Source organism: Anastrepha obliqua, chromosome 6 (genome assembly GCF_027943255.1).
Source record: "Anastrepha obliqua isolate idAnaObli1 chromosome 6, idAnaObli1_1.0, whole genome shotgun sequence".
Lineage (NCBI taxonomy): Eukaryota > Metazoa > Arthropoda > Insecta > Diptera > Tephritidae > Anastrepha > Anastrepha obliqua.
The window spans coordinates 25525293-25551878 of NC_072897.1; the positions used below are offsets into that span (position 1 = coordinate 25525293).

The following is a 26586-nucleotide window of genomic DNA, read 5'->3' on the forward strand; positions in this document are numbered from 1 at the left end:
GCTCATATGGAACTGTCCACATTGAATGCAACCACCGGCTCCATCACCCGACATGAACGTCATCAAGAATTTATGATCATTACTGGCAACAAAAATCCGCACACATCATATAACCAATAGAGATCAGATAAAAACCTTAATTTTGGATGAGTAGAGTCAATGCCAGAAAGGTTAAAAGCTGTTAATGAAGCCAAAGTACACCACACAAAGTACTGAATAATTTTTAAGTCATTCGTTTAACTTAAATTTAAGAAAAACGTAATACTGCGGGAAATAAACTGTGACATACAACTTTGAACTGTTCTGCGTTTTTGGTTTTTATATTTTTTATTTAAAGCTTTAAAAAAATATGAAAGGTATTTCAATTGCGTATAAATTATTTCATATTTAATTTTTTTCAAAAAAAGTTTTAGCTTTCAAAATACAGCATTCGAAGTTTTAGTAGTTCGCCTGCATGAAATAAGCTGTAAGCCACTGTATGTCTCCGCAGTTATCGTTTTACTTGCTCTCCATTTTCATTTAATAACAAAATTGAATACTTCGATATGACGAATGCTGCAACTTCTTGCTGAGGAGTACATAGCAAGTTAGTTGTTAATTATTTTTGGTAATAATAGCACAAATGAACTTAGAACAATTTAACGCGACACTCGAAAGCTTTGCATGCGTTTATTTACTATTTACAATCCAGTTCGCCGAGGAAATAATTATTTTGACACTTGTGCCAAAAAAGCAAAACCTAAATACAGGAAACTGTTTGTTTTTGTACAACTGCTATCAGCGTGTATTGATACGCCTTGATGAGGCGCTCGCAATATGTCGTGGTATCTAATAATGCGTTTATAGCACCTTAATTACTTTATCGATATATTATATATCTCGATATCAGCTCCTCATTCCCATTGCAGACTTGATTTTCTGCATTCAGTAATTTTTCATATATTTTAGAACGTGAAGGTAGTTTTCGAATAAAACAGGCTTTAATATTTAATTATTTACTAATATATGGGTAGATGAACCTGTATAATAACTGAGTGTATACTTACAACGTCTTATTCTAATTGCAATTGTTTGGGATTTATACGTCTAGTAACACTAAATTCGAAGGCGAGTCTACTTAAGTCCATAGCGGATTGCTGTCAACGAAATTTGGATATATTTTGAAAAGGTATACCGAAGGAACTATGCTTTTAAATATTTTACTTACCATGACATTTTCAAAAAGTATGCGAGGCCTTGGCAAATCTTATGTTGCACCAATCCTCTCAAAGCTTAGTGATAATATGCTCGTGCCTAAAATTAAATGGCCCGATGCCAGGGAAAAACATCCACTAGACTACCAGAAATAACTAGTAAATAGTGCTATATGAAAACGATTTTTTGGGATACAATTAAAGTATTTTCTCTTCAACTAAAAATCATATACAAGGCTGTAAATAATGTAATAACTAAATGCGTATATATCTTTAAATACAAAATAGAAAAACGTGCCATAATAAAAATGTAGCGTAACATATACGAAATGTTATCTGTCATGGCTTTAAAAGTTAATTCAGTAATACAGTTAAAAGTCGCCTCCAAAAAAGTGACAGAATTGTATATATGCGTTTTCACTCAAATATTAAAGGAGTTCTCCAAAATTCTAAAGAAGAGAAACGCACCCTTAGAAAAGTTATAGTTTTTACGTTATTTGATTTCAAAGTTTGTAAAATTGTCCAACAATTTTCATATTTTGGTTATTTCAAGAAGAATCGCTGCCAGACATTTGAAAAATAAACAATATAAAACACCATAGAATTACTACCATTACCACCACGAAAGGTTTACTAATAATACCTAAGTGCGTGGACCTAATTTAAAAATTACAGTAATTATAACTTTACAAAATAAGAGGAAAAATTGATCAAAAAAAGTCTTGAATGGTTTTTTTTTTCTTTCAAAAGTATTGGGAAAAATTTAGTATAATGGAGAACAATTTTGGAAATAATTTAGTATAATGTAACCTGCTTTGAAAGAAAGGTTTAAAGGGTGGGGAGGGGGTCGGGTGGAGGGGTGTATCCCCATCTTAAAACTGAAAACCACACCCTCCGGAGACATATAGTTTTTAAGTAATATATTGTTAAAGTTGTGTAATTTAGTGAAAAGTTGGTGTTGCCATTCATCTGAAATAAAAACGAAGTTCGTATGCAGAGATGTTCAGTTGAGGGTTGATTGTAAATATGCAGTATTTTTTCCTGTAATTTAAAATCGAGAAACATTTTTGAAGATATAAGCATACAAAAAAAGCGTTGCAGGAGGAAATTTAAAGTAAAAACGGGAAAATACCCATGAAATACAAAATTTTACAAATTATTTCTATATTATATACGTCTATTCATATATATATATATATATATATATATATATATATATATATATATAGGTATATTTATGGATATATGTATATATTTATATACATATATATATTAATGCTTGATTTTCAGTAAAGTATGTTTGATTGTATGCATTTTGAATATATGATATATATATATACATATATATATTTAAAGAAAAAAAAGCGCCGCAGGCGAAAATTTGGAATAAAAAATCGCGCGATTTTTAATTCCAAATTTTCACTATATTATACATATATATATTTAAAAAAAAAAGAAAAAAAAGCGCCGCAGGCGAAAATTTGGAATAAAAAATCGCGCGATTTTTAATTCCAAATTTTCACTATATTATACATATATATATTTAAAAAAAAAAGAAAAAAAGCGCCGCAGGCGAAAATTTGGAATAAAAAAATCGCGCGATTTTTTATTCCAAATTTTCACTATATTATGAATATATTATATATATTCTTTTTTATATATTAAATATCTATATATAAAAAAGAATAGTTAAAAAATTTTAAAAAGAATATATACACCTTAGAGGTTGTAAACCCCCATTCCCTCATATTCTAACAGAAAAGAGTGTGTGGAAATTATGTTCCTATGTTGCTTCGTTTTCAATCGCATTCTATTATTTTTTTTTAGTTTTTGCTTCTGGCAGCACTCCATTCAGCCATGCTTTTCAGTTATTGTAAATTTAGCTGGCATATTTGGAGTTAGCAACTTAAAAATGCAATATAAATGGTTAATTTGTGGTATAAATAAATAAAAAGAGTTAAAAACGTGTGTGTATGTTAATATAGTTTCAATATTTATTAAAATAAATGTGATAAATGCACTTATTCTATCAAAATTTGGTGAAGGTAAAAGACAAACTTTATCAACAAATAACTTAAAAACTATTATTAACAGAATAGTGTTGGTGCTAGTTTTAGCAAAATAAGCACGAAATGAACACCTCCTGTGAATTTCATTGAAAAATTCGTAATATTTCTCTCAAAACAAGTGAGGGGAGCACACATGGAGTCGGAGCCGTAAAAACAGTGCGATGGCTGGAATTTAGAACAATGCCGATCTTGGAATTTCTGGCAAACTATAATGTTTTTTTTTAATGAAACTTGGTGGAGATGTTAGTGAGGTGTTAAGGAACACTCTTTATAACTTTAAATTAATCGGGAAATAATAATTTTTTAATTATTTACATTCAAAATGCCCTTGGGAACATCAGTATAATTTGCCACATTACACTCTATATTTTTTAACATTTCACTATAAATCACCAAATATACACTCACACGCGTGTTTGTACCGATTTTTATGCTAATATTCTAATTATATCTATTAAAATTAAATGCAAATTCATTTGCCTATGCAATCACATTCCAATTTTAAGCGCGAACAAGAAGAAGATTGGAATGACAACAGTATGGTGTTGCCGGATGCCTGCAAATGAAAACAAAAATTAAGTACTTGAGTATAGTGTTAATGATGGGAATGGGGTTATTGTGCCTGCTTACTACATACACGCATATGACGTTTTAATTTTGGGTTCAATGGTTTTAACACGGAAAGGAGTTTTACGCAAAAATACTGTGCATTGCGTAGCCGGAGTTGGACTGATGAGGGTTATTTTTTTGAAGTGCGGCCGAAGGCCGCCCACGCGAAAAGGAGTTCTACGCAAAAATACTGTGGATTGCGTAGCCGGAGTTGGACTGAGGAGGGTTATTTTTTTGAAGTGCGGCCGAAGGCCGCCCACGCGAAAAGGAGTTCTACGCAAAAATACTGTGGATTGCGTACCCGGAGTTGGACTGATGAGGGTTATTTTTTTGAAGCGCGGCCGAAGGCCGCCCACGCGAAAAGGAGTTCTACGCAAAAATACTGTGGATTGCGTAGCCGGAGTTGGACTGATGAGGGTTATTTTTTTGAAGCGCGGCCGAAGGCCGCCTACGCGATAAAGAGTTCCACGCAAAAATACTGTGTTAATTAATTTAATTTAATTTTAATTACTTTATTATTTTTTGTGATACGCTTAATATCATTGTTTTTAAGTTTAAATGAGTTGTATGTTTTTATTTTCAAATTCATTTCTCAACTTTAAATTACAGCAAAAAATACTGCAGTTTTACAATGAACCTTCCACTGAACATCCCTGCGTGCGAACTTCGTTTTCATTTCAGGTGTATGGCAACACCAACTTTTCGCTAAATTATAGAACTTTAACATTAAATTACTTAAAAACTATAAGCCTCCGGCAGGTTCTGTTTTCAGTTTTAAGATGGGGATACACCCCTCTATCACCCCCTTTTTACCGTTTGTTCCAAAGCGATCGGCATTATACTAAATTCTAGCCCAGTGCGATTGTCTGGATTATGTTATGCACGTATTTAACTCATAGAAGCTTGAAAACGTGGGCTGCGCTTCAAAAAAATTACCCTCATCAGTCCAACTCCGTCAACGCAAACTTAGTCCCAATGAAATACAGTTGTTTGGTGACTGAACGTCAATACTTTGTGTTCTCTGTCCGTCTTTGGAATACCTTTCCTTACAAAATTAAACGTATAAAAGAAAGCTCGTGTTTCAAAAATAAATTGCTTCGCTATCTTGCCGAAAATTGCTGAATGTACTCAAATGGGTCCACATTATTTAAATCTCTTCATATTAATCCCTACTCCTACTACTACTATTTTTACCTTACTTTCCTTTTAATACTTTCTCCAACTTATACTTCTTTACTACTGTCTGTAATTTTAATTTTAATTTTGATCTTATTGTTAATCCTTTTATGTAAACTATTCTTAAGGTCAATCATTGTAAAAATAACCTATGGTTGTATGTTTTGACTTTAATAATAAATAAAATAAATAAATCCACAGTATTTTTGCGTAGAACGTGATTGTATGGTCAAATGCATTTGCATTTAATTTTAATGCAAATAATTCGAATATAAAGATAATAATATGTAAAAACACGCGTGTGAGTGTATATTTAGTGAATTTTAGTAAAGTGGTAAAAAATATGGCTGTGCTTTCCATTACTACCGATGAGAGAGTGAAAAACAAAGCGAAATAAGAAAAACCCAGCCAACGAAAAGGGAACAATTCTTTTATTATTATTTTTATTATGGCTGGAATTTAGAACAATGTATATTTGGGAATTTTTGGCAAACTATAATGTTATTTTTAATGAAACTTGGTGGAGATGTTAGTGAGGTGTTAAGGAACACTCTTTATAACTTTAAATTATTCGGGAAATAGTATTTTTTTAATTATTTGCATTCAAAATGCCCTCGGGAACTTCACTTTAATTTGCCACATTACACTATATTTTTTAACATTTCACTAAAATTCACCAAATATACACTCACACGCGTGTTTTTACTGATTTTTATGCTAATATTCTAATTATTTCTATTAAAATTAAATGCACTTTCCAATTTTAAACGCGAATAAGAAGAAGATTGGAATGACAACAGTATGGTGTTGCCGGATGCCTGCAAATGAAAACAAAAATTAAGTACTTGAGTTTAGTAATAATGATGGGGATGGGGGTTATTGTGCCTCCTTACTACATACACGCATATGACGTTTTAATTTTGGGTCCAATGGTTTTAACACGGAAAGGAGTTTTACGCAAAAATACTGTGGATTGCGTAGCCGGAGTTGGACTGATGAGGGTTATATTTTTGAAGCGTGGGCGAAGGCTGCCCACGCGAAAAGGAGTTCTACGCAAAAGTACTGTGGATTGCGTAGCCGGAGTTGGACTGATGAGGGTTATTTTTTTGAAACACGGCCAAAGGCCGCCCACGCGATAAGGAGTTCTACGCAAAAATACTTTGTTAATTAATTTAATTTTAATTACTTTATTACTTTTTGTGATACGCTTAATACCATTGTTTTTAAGTTTAAATGAGTTGTCTGTTTTTATTTGCAAAATTATTTCTCAACTTTAAATTACAGCAAAAAATACTGCAGTTTCACAATGAACCTTCCACTGAACATCCCTGCGTGCGAGCTTCGTTTTCATTTCAGGTGTATGGCAACACCAACTTTTCGCTAATTAGAGAACTTTAACATAAAATTACTTAAAAACTATAAGCCTCCGGCAGGTTCTGTTTTCAGTTTTAAGATGGGGATACACCCCTCTATCACCCCCTTTTAACCGTTTTTTTTTTTCAAAGCGATATACATTATACTAAAGTTTTCCCTTTATTATTTATAAGGGCGCCTTTTTGATTTCAAATATACATATATATTACAAAAACAAATATTTTTACAAATACTGAAAATTTGGAATAAAAATCGCGCGATTTTTAGTCCAAATCTTCGCCTGCGGCGCTTTTTTGGTGTGAAATATACATACACATGGTAGAAAAAGTCTGCGTTCACCCACTATTATAAAGTATTAAAATAATTTAACGCGTTTATCTTAAAACTCTCAGTTATTTCTTTTCACTTATTTCAAACAAAATTATTCGTAGAGGGTATGAACAAAATTTTTTGGAGTTTGAGCTGCGTCGTGTTCAGATAACGGGATTGTAGTACAGTTACTTAAATAGGCTGAGCAGAAAAAGTGTGCGTTCATTTCGAATAGTGACGATTATTTGCATGGCAGTTACGTTAAATTTAATTTTAAATCATTCATGTAGTTGACGCGGTTAAGAACAAATCTAAAGAGGGAAAAATTGATATTAGAAATACATTTTTTGTTACTATGGACCAAAGGCGAAAAGAAATAGATATTGGTGAAAGGAAAATCATTGTAAGTTTGTGGCAAAATAGTAAGAGCTATCGGGAAATCGCGAAAATTGTTGGGAGGCAATACTCCTCGGTCCAAAGAGTGATAAACAACTTCAAGCAAACAAATTGTTTGGAGTCTAAGCTTCGTTCTGGACGTCCAAAAAAACTGACGGAAAGAGAAGAACGCAACATAACTATTCTTGTGAAGTCTAATCCACGACTAACAGCAAGCCAAATTTCAAAAGACATAGAAGTAAAATACCAACAGAAAGTACATCCAGATACAGAAAGAGAAATTCTAAAAAGAATCGGATTTCACGGCAGAGTGGCCCGAAAAAACCCTTCATATCGCGAGTAAATCGACTTAAGCGGATGGCTTTCGCCAAGGAATACGTAGACAAGCCACCTGAGTTTTGGAATAGTGTGATTTTTTCAGATGAGAGCAAGTTTTGCAATTTCGGGATAAAAGGTCGTAAAATTATTTGGAGGAAAAACGAAACGGCACTTGGAAAGCAAAATCTGGTACCTACGGTAAAGCATGGGAGAGGAGGTGCCATGATAAGGGGGTGTATGGCTAGTTCGGGCGTTGGAAATATACAGTTTATTGAGTCAATAATGAACAGACATGATTATCTCGATATTTTAAAAACGAATTTGAAAGAAAGTGCAATCAAACTGGGAGTCGGTGAAAGATTTGTTTTCCAACAGGACAACGACCCGAAACACACAGCAGAGATTGTTAGGTTGTGGTTGTTGTATACTGTTCCAAAACAACTTCGCACACCCATTAAGCACTTATGGGACGTTCTAGAAAAAAAATACGAGAGCGTACAATAACTAGCAAGGAAATGCTTAAGAACGCGCTTAAAGAGGAATGGGAAGCCATAAGTCCAGAAATAACAGCCAAACTAGTTGAATCAATGAAAAGACTCATTCTAGAAGTCATAAAAAGGCGTGGATATCCAACTAGCTATTAATTTTAAAACATTTCTATGATCTTAAGCCTTTTATTTTATTATTACTGAAATGAACGCAAACTTTTTCCGTTTAGTTTGAATGGCCTTTTTAATTTTATGTGATCTCATTTTAAATTTGATTTTGTTATTGGTAGCGAAATGTGTGTGATAGTTACGTTTAAGTGAACTAAATAAAACTCATTAAAAAAAATTTCTGAAATATTTATTGTTTTGAACTTTTTCTAATGCAAAGAATATTTGCATAGGTGAACGCAGACTTTTTCTACTATGTGTATATCTTACAAAAAAGAATATCAGTGGTCATAATCAATAATCGCCTAAGTCGACTTAAGAAAGAAATGAATTATGTATACTAGCATATTAAACTAATAAAACTGTATATTTACGCGAAGTTCCTATCACTCTAACTAGTTTTTTTAGGGTAAATATTATTAAAAACATATTAGCCTAACTCGCAACGAAGCGCTATTGCATTTATTATATGAGTCTAAGTATACTTAAGAAGATAGTCAATTACAATAATGTTATATTTAAATGGCCTATAATAACTTAAGTTGTTTCTGCACCTAAATTTTTTTTAAGTTTGTCATACACAAGAGAGCTGACACAAGAGCCAACGTGAAGGTGAGTGTTTATTACAAATTGAAAATATATATAAGCATGCACTATCTCTTCAAAAGTTGTTAATGCATTTTTGTTGTGAGGTTTTAAGAGAGCTATATCTCCATACGCGACAAATGCGAATGACATATGCTCTTATTCTTTTTTCAAAGTGCAGTTAGATTGGTATGCCTAAAGCGCCATTTTAAAATCATTTCAGTTAAGCAATTTCCTGTGATTAATGCAGAGGTTATAAGTGGTCAGAAAAAAAAGTTTCGGTAAAATTGAATATTTTCTGAACTAAAAAAATATAATAAAGCAATTAATAAAAATATTTAAAATTATATTAATGGAATGCAAAACGAAGTAAATGTAACAGGTAAGATTGAACAAACAAATAGCTTTGCTAAGTTGCTTAAATTTTTGCAATTAATAGGTTAGGATGAAAGCAGTCACATGTCGTTTTTAGAGGGCAGTGGGGCTGATTTACTAACAAATGTTTCTAATACTCTAATACTGAGAATGAGGCAGATAAATCAAATTTACAGGAAAATCTCCGTTTTGACAATTGATGACTCAGTCCTAGATTCCGACTGTGAGGACTCAACTTCTACTAATAATGGAAATAGTAGCAATTTAGATGATGATGAACTGCTCAACGAGGCCCCGACTACATCCCAAAGAGTTTATCCCAACCATGCACAAGACGGAACTTGGGGAAAGGCATACGTTAATGTAAAGGGTGTTGTTGTATCGGAAAGAAAATTGAGACCTCTTATTATTGATTGTCGCATGAAGTGCAAATCAAAGGTTCCGCTTGCATTTCAGAAAAGCATTTTTAATAAATATTGGTCGTTGGGTACGTACAATCAGAGAATTTTTTTTCATTGGTTCCTTAATTGAAATCAACGACAAAAACACTCAACACTCGTGGTAGTAAAGGAAAGTTTTGCCAAAAATATATAGTGTAATGTGTCAAACTATAGTGAAGTTCCCGAGGGCACGTTGAAGGCAAATAATTACGAAATTATTATTTCCCGAAAAATTTGGAATTATAAAGATTGTTCCTTAACACCTCCCTAACATCTCCACCAAGTTTCATTAATAAAGACATAGTTTGCCAAAAATTGCCCAATATACATTATTGCGAATCCCAGCCCATATTCCCACTGCTTGGAAAGGAAGGGTCTAGTTTCTATCTATTCGGCAACGTTTTACGGTGATTAAATAGCGGCCTCTTGAAAGTGCTCATGTTAACAGAATTTTTTTTTTTTTAATTGGTAGCTCGTTAAAACATTTTAATCCTTTATCTTGTTCTTCTTTATATATAAGAATGAATGTTTGTCTGTATGCCCTCGATGAACTCAAAAACTACTGGTCCGATTATTATGAAAATTGGTATAGCTATATATGTATTTTTCCACGGAGAAGGTTTGTAGAATATGCTCAGTGCTGCCACTCGCCACCAGGTGGCGCTGCAGAGTAGCAACTTTGCCCCGTTCAACCGATTTTTTCGAAATAAACAAAATCAATAAAATGGTTTAGAATGAATTGAATATTTGTGTACTGATTTTGCTTTAAAGCTATTTTTCTTAACCCCTTCGGACCTCATGTGCAGAATTATGCACATAATGTTTAAAGCCTTATAATATTTTTAATTTACTTTGTTGACAACACTTAGGACCTAAAGTGCATAATTGTGCACATGCCGGAAAATTCGGAAAACTTAATATATGTACATGTACTGTTCTTAAATTTATTTTAGTTGTTGGCGTAGCAACGCGCGCCGGGTACAGCTAGTAGAATATATTTTTCTTATCAACTTCTGTTCTAAACAGTGATAGTCTAAAACTATTAAAAGGGTGTTTATAGGTCTATGTTCCTCAGCTTTAATAGTATTTTTCACCTTCTTCACTGGTACTATGGTGGAAGTTTTCCATTCCATAGGTACTGTTGTTGACCTAAGACTACTTTATACTAGTATGGCGTAAAAGTGGCCCATATATTCCACTGAACCCTTAATTACCCCTTCTCATAATAAGTTGTTTCCACCCAATTTTCTCTTCGATTTCCTAACAATATGAACGATATCATCTCTGTTTATTTCTTCAAATTAAACGTAGTTTGGGGTTTTTCCTGCCTTATCAATTCATAATCAACACTTTCTATATTACTATTGTCGATAATACTGTCCACAAAAATTCGTTTCATTTATTAGCCATCTCGCTATAATTTCTGTATATTTTCCCGTTGATAAGCACCTTTTTAATGTGTTCTTTGTTATCTGTTTTATTAACAACATATTTTAAATATTTCCACATTAAAGGTCTATCATATACAGGGTTTGATTGAAAAGTAATGAGCCTTCCCGCGCGGAGCGTCTGCCAAGCGATCAACCGAATCGGCTGGTAGGGGGAAAATGATCGTTGGACCTTCTCCTTCCACTAGAAACCGGTCCCAGTTTGCTGGCAACAGCGGTGCAGTCAACATCGCTCCGCGCGTGAAAGCTGTTTTAAAAGTGTGTTACGATTTTGCAGTGGCGAAAATGCAGCGATCGTTGGAGCAACGTTACTCGATCAAATTTTGCGTAAAGCTAAACAAAACGAGTACCGAAACCATTGGGCTACTCACACGAGATAGTGGTAGTAAAACGGTGCTGGTCACTAATTAGGAGCATTTTCAGCTCAGAAATGTTCAACCACCTCAACAACAACAAGGAGGCTTACGGGGACCAATCTCTGTCCAGTGCCCAGGTAAACCGGTGGCACAAGTCGTTCAAGAAAGGCCGGGAGGACGTCGAAGGCGATCTGGAAGGCCTTCGACGACGCAAACAGACGAAGATGTGAACCGAGTTCGTGAATTTTTGAACATTGACTGTCGTGCTAGTCTACCTGTCCCCTCCGAACTTCTTGTTCCCGCGCCTGAAAAGAAAGATGAATAGGAGGCGTTTCGACTCCATCGAGGCGATCCAAAAAACTGTGACAGCCGAATTGAACACGATTCCTGCGGATGAGTTTAAAAAATGTTTCCTGCAGTGGAAGGAGCGCTTTCCAGCGATGTATTGACGCTCAAGGGTCCTATTTTGAAGAATATTAGTTGTATAAGCCAAAAGGTTTAATAAACCTGCTTAAAAAAAATAAGGCCCATTACTTTTTAATCAAACCCTGTATATTTGCTTCAACTTTGTGTTCCATATACTGAATTTTTTTAACTTTAACCATTTTCTTGTTTGTTTGTTTGTTTAACAGTAATAGAAGCCCCGTCAGTGTAGGGCATATCACCGGTCTTCGTCTAGCTCATCTAAAGATAGGCCCAGGAAACATGCTGTTTCGTCGGGTTGGGTCCAGAGGGGGAGGGGTGTTAGATGAGACGGTTTTAGAGGGCATGTGAAAAAGTGGTTAGTGTCGTGTGGGGTGCCTTCACATGCCGGGCATATGTTTGGTATGTCGGGGTCGATTCAGTATAAGTAGGAGTTTAACCTGGAGAAGCTGGAGATTTCATCTGCTTTAGGTGGTGGTTGGACTCCGATTACGGCATTCACAGGACGGCAGCTTAAGAAGGTGGTGACGGTCTCCCGGTGAATGTCGTTTATTGACTGTCTAAACACTGTCTGGGCCAGTAAATGTCTGTCAGTTTTGTCCTGTATTTCGTCGGCGTAGTTTAAGAGGTGTCTCCTGACGTGCCTGGGAGGCGGCTCAGGCTCAAGCAGGTGTCTGCAGGGGTGAAACCTGCGGTAACATCTTAGCAGGAACTGCTTGCTGAGCAGTTTGTTGTGCTCCATTACAGGGAGCATTTGGGACGGTTCGTTGTGACGGTGTTGAACAGGGGATATCAGGAGGCAACCTGTCGCTGTCTGAATGGTAGTATTTTGGCATGTCTGTAGCTTTATCCACAGCGCGTCACTAGTTCCAGGTGACCAGACAGGCGCAGCATAGTTCAGAACCGGCCGACCAATTGCCTTAAATGTCGATAGCAACAGTTCTTTGTCTTGGCCCCAGGACCTGCTGGCAAGCGATTTGAGGACCTTGTTGCGATGTTGGACTTTAGTGGCAATTGCGGTTGTGTGCGCTGAGAAGAAGAGCAGACTGTCGCAGGTTACACCCAAAATTTTGTTTTTTGTCGGGACAACTAGCAAGTGCAGCACTCAGACATGAATTAAGTCCATTGTACTACACTTGGATTCCCTTTTAATTTTCTTTAAATCTACCCGATCTCCGAAGAAATCTGAGTAGATCTTGTGGTGCCAAGGGGCCAAGATGGTCGCTTCTTAACACATCAGTGCCAAAGACCTCAAACCTGATTCGAGCGAAGGCAGGGCAGACGCACAGGAAGTGGTCCGCAGTCTCATCCTCCTCTTCGCAAATTGGGCAAAGTACACTGTCTGATATGCCACACCTTTCCATGTGCTTCGCCCACAGAAAGTGGCCCGTCATCAGTCCAACCAGCCGTCTGCACTCCCCTCTGCTTAATGACAGAAGGGTTTGCAACAGTCGATCGGACATGACAGGTAACATCAGTTTAGTCTATCTGCAGCCTCTCTCAGCCTGCCAAGCTCGCTTGTGGGTGGTAGTTACCCATTCGCTAACCGTGGCTGTGATGGCCGCAGAAGGGAGTGGCTAAACGGACCCGAGACCCATGTTAGCATCAGGCTATTATGTCTACCGACATAGTTCAGCCTGGATTTACAGGACTTGACTACCCCTGATGTGTTTGGGGGGCTGTCTAAGGGCAGCTTGGCTGTCGCTGCAGACACATATAGATCTGCCTCTCCGTCGGTTGTCAAACAAAGTTCATCGCTTCTTGAACTGCATACACGATTTTAGGGTTGTTTTCCGTCGGAATTGGTGTGTCGGCGATTATTACCTTAAGCGACAGTTTGACTTCCTTTGTCCAGGTGGTTGTTGTTGTTGTTGTAGCAGCATAAACATTCCCGATACTTGCATACGAGGAATGCTGCTGGAGTGTCAATCCTTGGCCGGATATAAATCCGGGTCGTTTCGGTAACGTAGAACCGACTGTCGTGGAAACGCGGTTTATCTGGGCGTTTATAGCGGTGAGTGCAGTGGTTGTGCTATGCACTCGTCGGAAACCGTGCTGATGTGGGGCTGGATCGAGGTGTTTCGGGAAGAGTGGGAGTAGGAGGGCTTCAAGTGTCTTCACTACTGGGGAAAGGAGAGTTATCGGAAGATAAGATTCTTCTTGGTTGGCGGGTTTCCCAGGTTTCAGTAGTGGGACCACTCTCCCTGCTTTCCACTCGTCAGGGATGATGAGAGTGGCCAAGGACAGATTGAAACCCCTTGTGAGAAATCCTACTCCCAATGGTCCCAGTTGCTTCAGCATCAGCGCGTTTAGTCCGTCAGAGCCAATGGCTTTTGTTGTTTTGGATTTATCTATCGGCCCCCTGAACCTCATCACCGGAGAAAGCAAGTGGCGAACTTTCGTTCGTCAGTTTGTGCAGCCTTCTGGTAGCACGACGCTTGGTTCTGTCGGCCGGAGGATGCAGTATAAAAAGTCGGCTAAAGTAGCTCGCGCATCTCTTCGGGTCCGACGAAGTGCAACCGTTGAAGGTGATAGCCCCATTGTCGTTGTGCTTCGTGGGGTTCGACAGAGGCCTAACGGTGGACCAGAGCTTACTCACCGCAGAGGTAAGATTACAAGTCTTCAAGTGCTCAACCCATTTAGTCCGTTTGTGTTGATCTACCAGTTGCCGGATCTCCAAATTGAGATCCCTTATGCGCGGATCTCCGGGATCTTCTGGCGTAGATGGTCACGCTCGTTTGCCAAGCTGGCTGCTTCGGCTGGGAAATGAGGACGAATGTCCCTGAAACTTCCAGCAGGAATGAAGCGAATGAACATGTCTTAAGGTGGCTTCACTCGTTGCACTTACTGCACCTAACCGAGGTAGACGCAGCAATAGAATACTTCTGGCCCAGAATTGGATTCAATTTTGACGTAAGAGGTTGGGAAATATGCTGTTCACTAGACAGGGCTAGTTTACTGGGGTGGCAGCCCTTGTTTGGGAAAAACCCGAGTCATTCCGGTAACGTAGATCCGGCTGCCATGGGAAATTCTCAGCCCGGGGAATTCGTTTAATTTATTAGCCATTTCGCTATAATTTCTGTATATTTTCCCGCTGATAAGCACCTTTTTAATGCTTTCTTTGTTATCTGTTTTATTAACAACATTTTTTAAATACTTCCACATTAAACGACTATCATATATATTTGTTTCAACCTTGTATTCCATATACTGAATTTTTTTAACTTTAACCATTTTCTTGTATTCTTTCTGTATATCGTTGTATTCTACCCAATCTCCTGTCGTAATGGCTTTTTGATACAACACAAACTTTTTTTATTAGTTTCGACTAATTCTCAGCCTTACCATTTATAAACATATAAAATTGAATTCTACAGGAGCATCGACTAGAACGGTTTTTGCAAATTTGTACAATTTTTACTTAGAACTTTTTTAGCATGGGCGGCCTTCGGCCGCGATTCAAAAAAATAACCCTCATCAGTCCAACTCCGGCAACGCCATCCACAGTATTTTTTGCATAGAACTCCTTTCCGCGTTGGCGGCCTTCGAGCGCTCTTCAAAAAACTAAACCTCATCGGTCCAACTCTGGCTACGCCAACGACAATATTGCTATTTTTAATCAATACACGAAATTTAATACACTTAGGTGTAAAATTTCACATTCTCTGTAAACACAAGGTAAAATATTTAAACAAAATTTCCCTGAAAAAATCTTTATATATTAACTTAAATATATTGCTAATAAGAATGCATACAATGTACGCCTGACGAACGAATAATTAACTGCCACTATTGAGATGTAGCTATACATACGTTCATTTTCTTATTTTTACGGGTTAGAGGGTAAATTACTTAATATTATAACATTTAATATAAAATAATATATTGTCAGAGATATACAAGGAAAGTAGGTAATATATTAAAAATTTATTTAATGAAGGAAGCGTTACAGGCGAAAATTTTTGCGAAAAAATCGCGTGAATTGTTAGTCCAAACTTTCAACATAAAATTATATTTTATCAAAGATATACAGGCAAATGAATTTATGAAACATTTTTTTTATAAAAAGCGCCAGAGACGGAAACTTGTAATAAAAAGTCGCACAAAAATTGTCAGTAGTCCAAACACATTATAACTATGGTAAGGAATAGTACAAACGAGTAGCATTACCATGCATTTTTTAGTTAATTTTTCACGCGTCACGCAAGTCATACATGACTAGATGCGAAACTCTTTTTCTCGTGAGAGCGCTGAAAGATGTGAATTCTTTATAACATTCGTCAGTAATGCCACACCGGAATAAACGTTGATTGGGTATTTTTGAAACAAAAATTGGGAATTTTTAGTTTTCACACCGCTGTTGAGGTTAGTATTTAGTGCACGGTTGCATAGTAGTGTTATATCAACCATATACATCTACATATAAAAAAATTAGTACAATCAGTATAAAATACATAAATAAGCAAAAAAACAAAAATGTATATTTAAATGAAATTATTCAAAAGTGAAATCCCACAGAAATATGATAATAATAAAGTAATGAACACAAAAAACATAATTATAAATAAATACATAAAATATTGCGATTTTTAAATATAACATGAAAAGTGAGTAACAAAAAATAAACAACCTGCTGAAATAACGAACAGAATGAGTTAAAGAATATAACCTTAAACTTGCATAAAGAGAAAGTGAAGTTTAACCCCTAAGTGTATTAGTTTTCGTGTATTTGTGCATTTAGTGATTGAAGAGAACAACTATATAGAAGAGTTTTTTGTTGATGCTGTTACGAATTTTCTTACGATAAAATTCAAATAAATTTCTTACAATAACTGTCTGAGTTCGATCACTGGATTGTTGAATAAAACGCAAAAATTAATAGCAACACATTTGCTTTACTTTATTTCCTACACTTTACTTCTAAGACGGAACCACCTTAAGACTGAATCACTCTATTACTTTTCGTTTATTCGCTTACAAGTTTAATTAAAGTCAAATCCTAGTATTTGGTAGGAAAACCATTCGACTTTACAATCGCTTTAAGTCGTGATGGCATTGATTTCACCAAGTTTTCAGTTACAGCTAGTGGTATTTTATTCCATTCCTCTTAAATGACCTTTTCAGTTGTTCCTTATTTCTTACGTTTTTGCCGCTTTAAATGTTCCTATAAATGTTTCATTGGGTTCGTATCCGAGGACTGCGGGGGTGTTTTCAGCTGTTTCCGCACATTGTATAACAGCCACTCTCGTACAATGTTGGATGTGTGCTTGGGGTCATAATCCTGCTGGAAGATAAACGTTGCTCCAAGGCCCAATTTCGTAGCGCTTTCTTTTTAAATATTTTTCAAAATATTCAAGTAGCCATATCGGTCCATAATATTTTCGATAAATACCCACTTTCCAACCCCGTTCGCAGCCATACATCCCCAAACCATCACAGAGCCCCCTCCATGCTTCACAGTGCCGGCCATATTGTTTGGATCCAATTCCGCGTTAACTTTTCTCCAAACTTTTTCACGGCCATCAGATCCACAGATACTGAGCTTACACTCATCAGAAAATATGACTTGGTTCCAAAAGTTTGGTCATATTTTTCATGATCTTTTGCGAATGAAATCCGTTTACTCCGATTGACACTACTCACGAAGGGCTTTTTCCTAACACTGCGCCCATGATAACCAGTACTATGCAAAACCCGGCGAATAGTTTGGGTGCTGACTTGTTTTCCAGTCTCATTTTCAGCTTTAGATTTCATTTCGGGGCACTTATTTTGGGGTTTGTCCTGATTTTTCGTACGACTAAGCTTTTTTCTCTGGGACTTAAGAGCGGCGGACGCCCACAACGCTGTTTATTAGTGTTGCTTCCCGCATTTTTATATTTATTCACAATCTTTTGAACTGTATCAAAACTCCTATCTATTAAACGACCGATTTCTCGCAATGATTTATGTTCCTCTTTTCCTTTTGATGCCATTACTAAAAATGTCGCAAAAATGAATACAAAACGTACTTCCCTAAATTTTTATACTCACTTTAGTTATTTCCTTTTAGTAGCTTTAACTTTTTTCATCAATACGTAAAAATAAATGTTATGCTAACTGAACAATCGTTTGCTGTATACTAACTTTTGTGACATAAATTTCGCTGGCATCAAAGACAAAGCAAAGCGTGGATAACGATACCTAAAATTTACAGCTAAATTAAGGCGCCTATGAAAGCTTATCCCAGTACTCAATTACCATGCGTAAAATATTTTGATTACATATTAAGGGAAGCGTTAGCGTCAAACAATTCCATAAATCAGGATCCTGTGTACTTATTTATGTTACTAACTGTAGATGTTGAATATTTCGATGATATATTCAGATGATACTGCCCTGTGTGGTAGACTATAAACGCTAGGCCTTCACCGTTGTCTTGCACGCGATCATGTCTGTTATCGTTACAGCCATCCCTGGATATCAAGGAGGAGCTAGCGTGCAGTTTTGTCTCTTAGACCGCAGCTATCTTGATTCCGTGTCGGCTCGTCTATCTTACTCATGAGTCCCTTGCAGTTGAGTTAGAGGAGTGTGAAGCTCCTCGGGAGTATACTCGTTACTTGAGGGTGTGAGAGACGCGTGAGGTTTTCTGCGTTGCTCTGCAGCAGGGGCCAACGTTGTGTCCACTCACAGGTGGTGCGAAGGCCAGAGCACCTCCGAAAGTGGCACCAGCCATTGCAAGAATTGCACTAGACTGATGTCAGGTTCCGAGGAACCTTGGTTTGACACACGGAACAGACTGTGCCCGAGACCAAGAGCTGCTGGTTTGTCTCCGCACTGGGATTGAAGGTGGAGGGTTGTGGGTTTTGCACCAGTGGGCTCCTAACCGTTGAGGTGTGATTAGTGGCGGCAGTTTAAATTGCGGGCACATTCGACGATGAAGCCCTTTAGGCAGGGGCCGCTTGATGGTGAGAGCAACACCTGGCTACATACCGTATGGACCACTTCTCATGTTTCTTGAGACCTGAGCAGGTCTTAAGATGGCACCACCCGTTGCACTTATTGCACCTAACCGAGGTGAAGCCGTTTGTGGCATTTTAGTTCAACTCTGGAATGTCTCGCTATCTGCTGTCGCCGTTAAGGCTAATTCATGTTTTTTCTATGTCCTATCGTTCGCTATTGCTGCCAGTTAGTTTAAGAAGCGTCGCGATTGTAACACTGCCCTCTGTTTAAATTTGATCCTTCCGACTAGACACCAAATCTTTCGATCTAAATGGAGTCAATCGTTCCAGATGTACTACATTCACTGTTCTCTGTCGGGGTTTTCTTTGCTGTATACGATACACCACATCATTTAATCTTTTAACAAGGTGGACCTTCCCAGGACGTTTGTAGTTTTGGAGAAATCCCTTTCTTTCTTTGTGGATTAAAAAGAAGTACCAAACTTTCTTCGCTGAATCCTTCGGTGTTCACTGCATGGTCAAATCTGTCGTTCATCTTGTTACTCCTTAGCTGGGTGTGCTGCCTCACATGATGTTGTAATTCGTCCATGTCATCCTGCAGTGTTTCCCAGTGATCGCCTACGTCCATTTCAGGAGCGGCACCTCTTCCGAACGATAAATGACCCGTAAGCCAGATGAGCTATAGGCCAACAGGAACATGTGGATGCGTTTATCCCAATTTCGTTGGCACTATCCTACTTTCTTTCGCAAGTGCTCCTCCAGAGTGCGGTTGAATTTTCGACCATTCCATCTGATTGGGAGTGCAAGAGTGTTGTACGTGTTCCCAACAAACAACATGTTTCTTTGAATACTGCGGATTCGACGTTCCTTCCTTGGTCTGAATTCAGCTTAATAGGTACTCCAAACCGAGTCACTTAATTTTGCGCAAAAACCTCAGCAATGGTTTTAGCCTATTGGTTTGGTAGAGTGTACACTTCTAGCCATTTACTGAAGTAGACCATAACAACGAGCACATATTTATTGTCGGAATCATTTATTTTTCGTGGATTCAGACAACCTTAGGCTTAAAATGTAGGTGACAAAATTGTCAGAAAACCTATCTTATGCCGATACAAAAAATTTTTTGTTCCAGAAAAAAGTTAATAAACGTTGATAATTTAGTAAAAAACGTCAAAAATGCCTTTTTTTAACACACTTTTATTCGGTCGGGTTGTATGTATGTATGCATGTAACGGAATCTTTGAGCTTAATTTTCACTGTCTTCTAAAAATCTGATCGACTTGAAATTTTGCACACCTATCAAGGACCGATGACAATGCAATAATTTGATAAAAGTTTTCCATTATCCTTATTAGGATTGCCAGGATTAATATTTTCTTTTTTTACCTGTGAGCAAAAAGTAAGGTGAATTTGGTTGTAAAATGAAAAATCTTTTTTTATTCTTGTAAATCAGTTTCTCAGACTCCCTCCACGAAATAAGTTCTTCATCTCGATTACTTCTTTATCACGGCCGATAACTGCATAGCTTTAGACTCGCAGTCGATAAGAAAGGAATTAAATATAACACGAATATATCGAATCATTTATTAACTGACTGCAATGATAACAATAATTTTCATTCATAATAAACAAAAAATAGTTTAAAGAAACTAAAAAACACGCTTTTTTTCTAATCGAACTAAAAAGTAGAAAATAAAAAATAGTTTAAAAAAACTAAAAAACACGCTTTTATTGCTAATCGAACTAAAAAGTAGAAAATAAATTTTAATGACAAAGAGACCTATAATGAAGTAATAGCAAATCGAACGATCAGTCATAGTCAACTACCTCAGAACAGAATTATAACAAAAATTAAGATACAATTAGAGTAATTCAAATTAGAGTTAAAAGCGTGGGATGCTTAATATAGTAAATAAATAAATATTACAATCATTCTATTGGCAACTACCTATGTACAGAGGGTTATGAAAGTGAAGCAAAATGCATCCCACGCTTTTAACTCTAATTTGAATTACTCTATTTGTATCTTAATTTTTGTTATAATTCTGTTCTGAGGTAGTTGACTATGACTGATCGTTCGATTTGCTATTACTTCATTATAGGTCTCTTTGTCATTAAAATTTATTTTCTACTTTTTAGTTCGATTAGCAATAAAAGCGTGTTTTTTAGTTTTTTTAAACTATTTTTTATTTTTAACTTTCAACAGCTGTTTTGCGAAAACTACGACTTCCATTGACACGAATTATATATTGCCATGTAGGTTATATGTGTGCCTTTCGAAATTTATGCACTTCAAAGAAATGGCGCCCACTGTTTTCGATATTGCAGGTAGTAACTGCACTATTGCCCAAAAAAAGAGGTTTTTTGGGAATATCTCGGAAACCGTTCTTTGAAAAAAAAATCATTTTTGGTTTCAGCGACCTCAAATTAGTTTAAAAAACGAAGTAAACAATATTCACTTATAAACAGTTTTTATTTACTAAACAATACTTCGTACTTAATTAAAATTCTATTATCACAATAGAACTTTTAATACTATGCAATATAAAAGTGTGGGGTGAACTTTCAAAGAAAAGATAATGAGAAAATAATATAACGAAACAAGAAAAAACCCAGTCAACCAATTTTTATGTACTATTTATTTGGGAAAATATAAAAAAGCGTCATGAAATCTGCAGAGAATATCAGCCCATAACACTGCGGTAACAGAAAGAATTGTTTCCCAAAATACTGTAGTAACAGAAAAAATTATTCTATTGATGGTGGAGATCAGGATCATAGAGCGTGTTCATTTCCCGAAGGCCAATGGACAAAAATACAAAAGTGTATGGTTTATGTCTATAATATATTTGAATGTGTACTATATACAAGATGAAGTCCAAAATAAACAACTGAGGTAAAATAGAAACGACAGGAGATTTCGAGTTTATTTATTCAAAATAGTCTCCTCTGGCCTCGTTACACGGCTTTGCGCGATCTTAAAGCTTTCCGAAAGAGTGTTTCAGGTCATTGACCGGAATGTCCATCAGGATGTCGCTACAAGCCTCTTGGATGTCCTCCACGGACGCAAAAAGTTTTCCTTTCATGGCCAAATGCAATTTTCGGAATAGGTAGAAGTCACAGGTAGCCATATCAGGCGAATACGGTAAGTGATTGATGGTTAGAATGCGATTTCTAGTAAAAATATCAGTCACAAGTGGATCGATGAAATGGTGAATAATCATGCAATACGCACCAGCTTCCTCCTTTGCGGTATTCAGGGCGAATTCGACAAATGCGATGCAACAAACGCTTCAAAACGCCAAGATAAAAAATTGCATTGACGGTTTGGCCCATTGGCACGAACTCCTTGTGGACAATTCCTTTGGAATCGTAAAAACAAATGAGCATCGACATGAATTTTGACTTTTCGAAACGCGATGTCATTCGGCACTTTGACGCTTAGTTTCAGGTTCCTGTTGGAAACACCAGTTACAATGTTGTAACTCGTCCTTTCTCGCCTCTTTGATGAGGTCTTTCGAATATTGAATTCTAAGCAATTTTTGGTCCTCACTTAGCTGTTTTGGAATGAAATGTGCGCAGACCTTTCGTAAGCCAAATGATCAGTTAAAATGCGATAAATCAACGTTTTGGAGATATTCAACTCCGATTACATGAATTTTACCGATGATTTCGTTGCATTTTTGATAGATATACAAACAATTTCGATGGGGTTTGCGGTGATTACTGGTTTTGGGTGGCCCGTATGTTCATTGTCATTTATGTTCTCACAACCATCTCTGAGACGTGTAAACCACTCATGAGCTCTGGCACGAGACAATGAGATAAACAATCCTCGCCATAAACTTTTCTCATCAATTCAAATGTTTCTCTAAACTTTTTACCGATTTTAAAACAAAATTTGATATTAGCTCTTCGTTCGAAACTCATTTTTGTACCGATGACACAAACATACTGACACTTTAGACGCCATAACTTCGCTTCCACTGAATCGAATGTCACCAAGCTTTCACTGGGAATCAGCATGGGATGTAACTTTTAAGGCATTTTTTATTTATTTACAAATTAACTAAATAAGTTAATTTTGATGAGATATCGTGTAATTGTTGATTGCATATCTCTCTTTTCACATGTGGGATCTTTTGAAACCTTTTGCTGAGGAGGTTTGTTTGGCCGCTCTGTCTGTCATCTAGTTCCAGTGAATTTCTATGTGAATTGGTATCCAAAGTAACCGTAAGGTATCCTCCTTGCCAATAAGCGTATCTCTTATTCTACTGGTGGTGTATGAGTTGGATAGAGGGTTTTGAACTGCTTTTAGAAGGAGTTTGTTGACCGTGCATATAAGACCTTTTCAATCGTTTTCCAAGGCCAGATGCACAGTCCGGCAAAGTTACCACCCGTATAGTGTCGCGTATGTGTCAACTTCTGCGAAGCTGGCTGGTACATTACCAGATTTTGAGCCATCACCACAAAATCCAATGGCCAGTTTCATAGAATGTCTTGCGCTCTTGGAACTTAGAAAGGAATACTTCGGATGATATAGTTTATTTGCTAATTCGGATAAACTGAGGTCGCACAATAATTTCGTTATCTCCCATTCTGGGTTTTTTGCTTCGTAGTTCTCCACCGTCAGAATTGGGAAGGACCTCTCCGAGACGTTTGATACCAAACGAGGTTTCAGACAGGGTGACTCGCTGTCGTGTGACTTCTTTAACCTGATGTTGGAGAGCATCGTACGAGCCGCAGAACTTAATCGCTCAGGCACAATATTTTATAAGAGCGTACAATTGTTGGCGTATGCCGATGATATCGATATCATCGGCCTTAACAACCGCGCTGTTAATTCTGCCTTCTCCAAACTGGATAAAGAGGCAAAGCGAATGGGTTTGGTGGTGAACGAGGACAAAACGAAGTACCTCCTGTCGGCGCACTCGCGTATCGGCACCCACGTCACTGTAGACAGTTATAATTTCGAGGTTGTAAAAGACTTCGTTTATTTAGGAACCAGCATTAACACCGATAACAATGTCAGCCTTGAAATCCAACGTAGAATCTCTCTTGCCAACAAGTGCTACTTTGGACTAAGTAGGCAACTGAGCAGTAAAGTCCTCTCTCGACGAACAAAACTAACACTCTACAAGACTCTCATCATGCCCGTCCTAACGTATGGCGCAGAAGCTTGGACGATGACAACATCCGATGAAGCGACGCTTGGAGTGTTCGAGAGAAAGATTCTGCGTAAGATTTTTGGACCTTTGCACTTTGGCAACGGCGAATATCGCAGACGATGGAACGATGAGCTGTATGAGCTTTACGGCGACATAGACATAGCGCAGCGAATAAAGATCCAGCGGCTACGTTGGCTGGGTCATGTCGTCCGAATGGATACAAACGCTCCGGCTTTGAAAGTATTCGATGCGGTACCAGCTGGTGGTAGTAGAGGAAGAGGAAGGCCTCCTCTGCGTTGGAAAGATCAGGTGGAGAAGGACTTGGCTTCACTTGGTGTGTCCAATTGGCGCCGGTTAGCACGAGAAAGAAACGACTGGCGCGCTTTGTTAAACTCGGCCAAAATCGCGTAAGTGGTTATCGCGCCAATTAAGAAGAAGAAGAAGAAGAAGTTCTCCACCGGATTACTTACCTCCAAGTTGTTGACGATTAGGAATTGGCAAGTCCATCGGTAATTATAAGAAAATATAATACCTAAAATCTTCATATTTTGAACATTCATAATTTCTATAATATTTATAGCTAATGTAAAATTGTGGAAATTGCACGCATGTTACCAACACTCCAGACCATCACACCTCGCCCGCCAGCTTCACAGTTGGTACAAGATTTTCTCTGTCGAGCACAGTACCGCTCTTACGGCACACTAGTTTTCTTCCTTTAGTGCCAAATATGCAATATTTGCTTTCATCCGAAAATAGAGCACGTTCCAAAAATTCTGAAGGCATGTTAACATATTCGTTTGCAAACACCAAAGGAATTTGAAATGTTTTTACATATTTGCGAAGCCGTAGTGCAAGGAGTATTTTTCACTGATTGCAATATGGTTCGTTTTTCACGTACGGTCAGCTTGCTAGATCGACCAGAACGTGGTTTTGACACAATTGAACCAATTGTATTGTATGTTTGCACGACACACTGCACAGAAGAGTGACTTCTTCCTATGATTTGGCCAATACTAATTTCCTTAGTTTTGAGGGCCATCGCTATTTCTTGTACACAAAAACTTTAAAATTACTCCAAAGTAATTTAGTCACAGAAAAATCAATTACAAACTAAAATAAAACCGTTATTGGGTAAGAATACTCCACTGCATACTGCGGGAATCCCTGTTTTCTGCTTCGTTGAAGTGAAGGTCTTTGTTTTGCAAAATTTAATTTTTAAAGATATACTTAAGAAAAAATGTATAGAAATTGTAGAAAAAATACTGATTAAGCATATCTCATAAAAGTTTAAAATAATTTTTTTGCAATGAATTTCTTAATATATGATTTCATTTCTTTGTGTATGGATACTTTTTCTGGCAAATATATATAGGGCGGTAGTCACCGGTTGAGAGAGAGAATTCTGTTGTAATTTGAGAATGAGAATACAATTTTCCAATTTTGTGGGATGGTACCAGAGCAGTCGGGATTTTCCGACTGTACACATTCTATTGATCGTCTTGTACGAAATTCTGTCGAAAACAGGGGTTTTTCCTTTAAATTTTCCGATACAAGACAATAGTTCGACCGTTGTTGATTGGTTTATCTACTGAGTACTGCTTTTGGATGTGTCACCCTAGAATGGTACGTCTGGTTCAAAGTATAACTTTTTCTTCTACCATGGGTCGGAAAAGGTTTATGGATGAGTAATTAGACTACACTGTACCAAATGGGTTGGAAATTATGGATAGGTGGGAAGAAATGTAATTGTTAGTTTTAATTGCAACGACAGGTTGGTATGGGGTCCGATTGCATAATCTGTTAATTTTATTCCAAATATCGGGAATAGAAGAGTTGGGAAAGATAGATTCTGTGAATATTAAGAAACTCAACTTTTTTTGAGATTTCATTTCTCTCCGAAATCTTTTGTGGTTTTCGATGTCGAGGTGTCGATTTGCACAATTTTCCCCGGACCTCCTATTGTGCCTTTGAACTCCTGCTTGTCAGTTTGATATAAGATAACTACCTCATTGCATTAGATGTTCCAATCAGTTATTGTTTCTGTAGACAAGCAGGAGCTCTCGACGAAATTCTCCTTCGTCTTGGAATTTTCCAGGTGTGGTCATACATAATTTGGAAGATATGTGGCAGCGAAGTCCTCGCATCTTCGAACCACGTACCTTTTGCTCGAGACACTCCCTATTTGTTTCTGGATGAAGATTTCCTGCATCGAAATGTGCCCAGTGAGCTGTTGCCTATCAAGAACAGCGGCATGTCTGTTCTATACACTCTAAAAACTTTACACACTGCTGCGTTGTTCTTAATCTTCGTATTAATTTCGCGAAATTCCGTCGCTGCTTAAATTCAGCAGCAGAAAGAATCTTGCTTCCACTGTTTGTGGAAGGTACATAACCAGTTAAAAATAATATTAATATAATATACTATATAAAAATTTATATGTTTAAGAATTTAATAACCTGCTTAGATATTGTAGAGGGAATGGTGTAGACGGCTCCTCCGTCTTTGGTAAACGCAGTAGAAGTGTACTTCGGGTCCAGGGCTAGCTTAATTGGAGCCCTGAGGACAAGTGTTTGGAGCAGTTTTGGTCTTTTCATTGGTCTTGGTTCAATCGGAACTCTCCACTCACTCGCCTGATGCTTCGATTGCGTGTTGTACTCATAAACGTCTCATCCCCAGTAATGATGCGTTTGATGAATGTTCGATTGGATTCAGTTTTGGAAATCATGCCCTTGGCGATATTAACACGGTCC

At 37.2% G+C, this 26586-nt stretch overlaps 1 protein-coding gene across 3 annotated transcripts in view; it reads left to right on the top strand.

Moving 5' to 3' along the window:
• Nucleotides 1-911: 911 nt before the first annotated feature.
• LOC129249823 (uncharacterized) overlaps nt 912-26586 on the top strand; it is a 379233-nt gene continuing 353558 nt past the window's right edge. For all 3 annotated transcript variants that reach the window (XM_054889490.1, XM_054889489.1, XM_054889488.1), the window contains exon 1: nt 912-1168. The gene's annotated coding sequence lies outside the window, so the exon portion shown is untranslated. The remainder of the gene's footprint in view (nt 1169-26586) is intronic.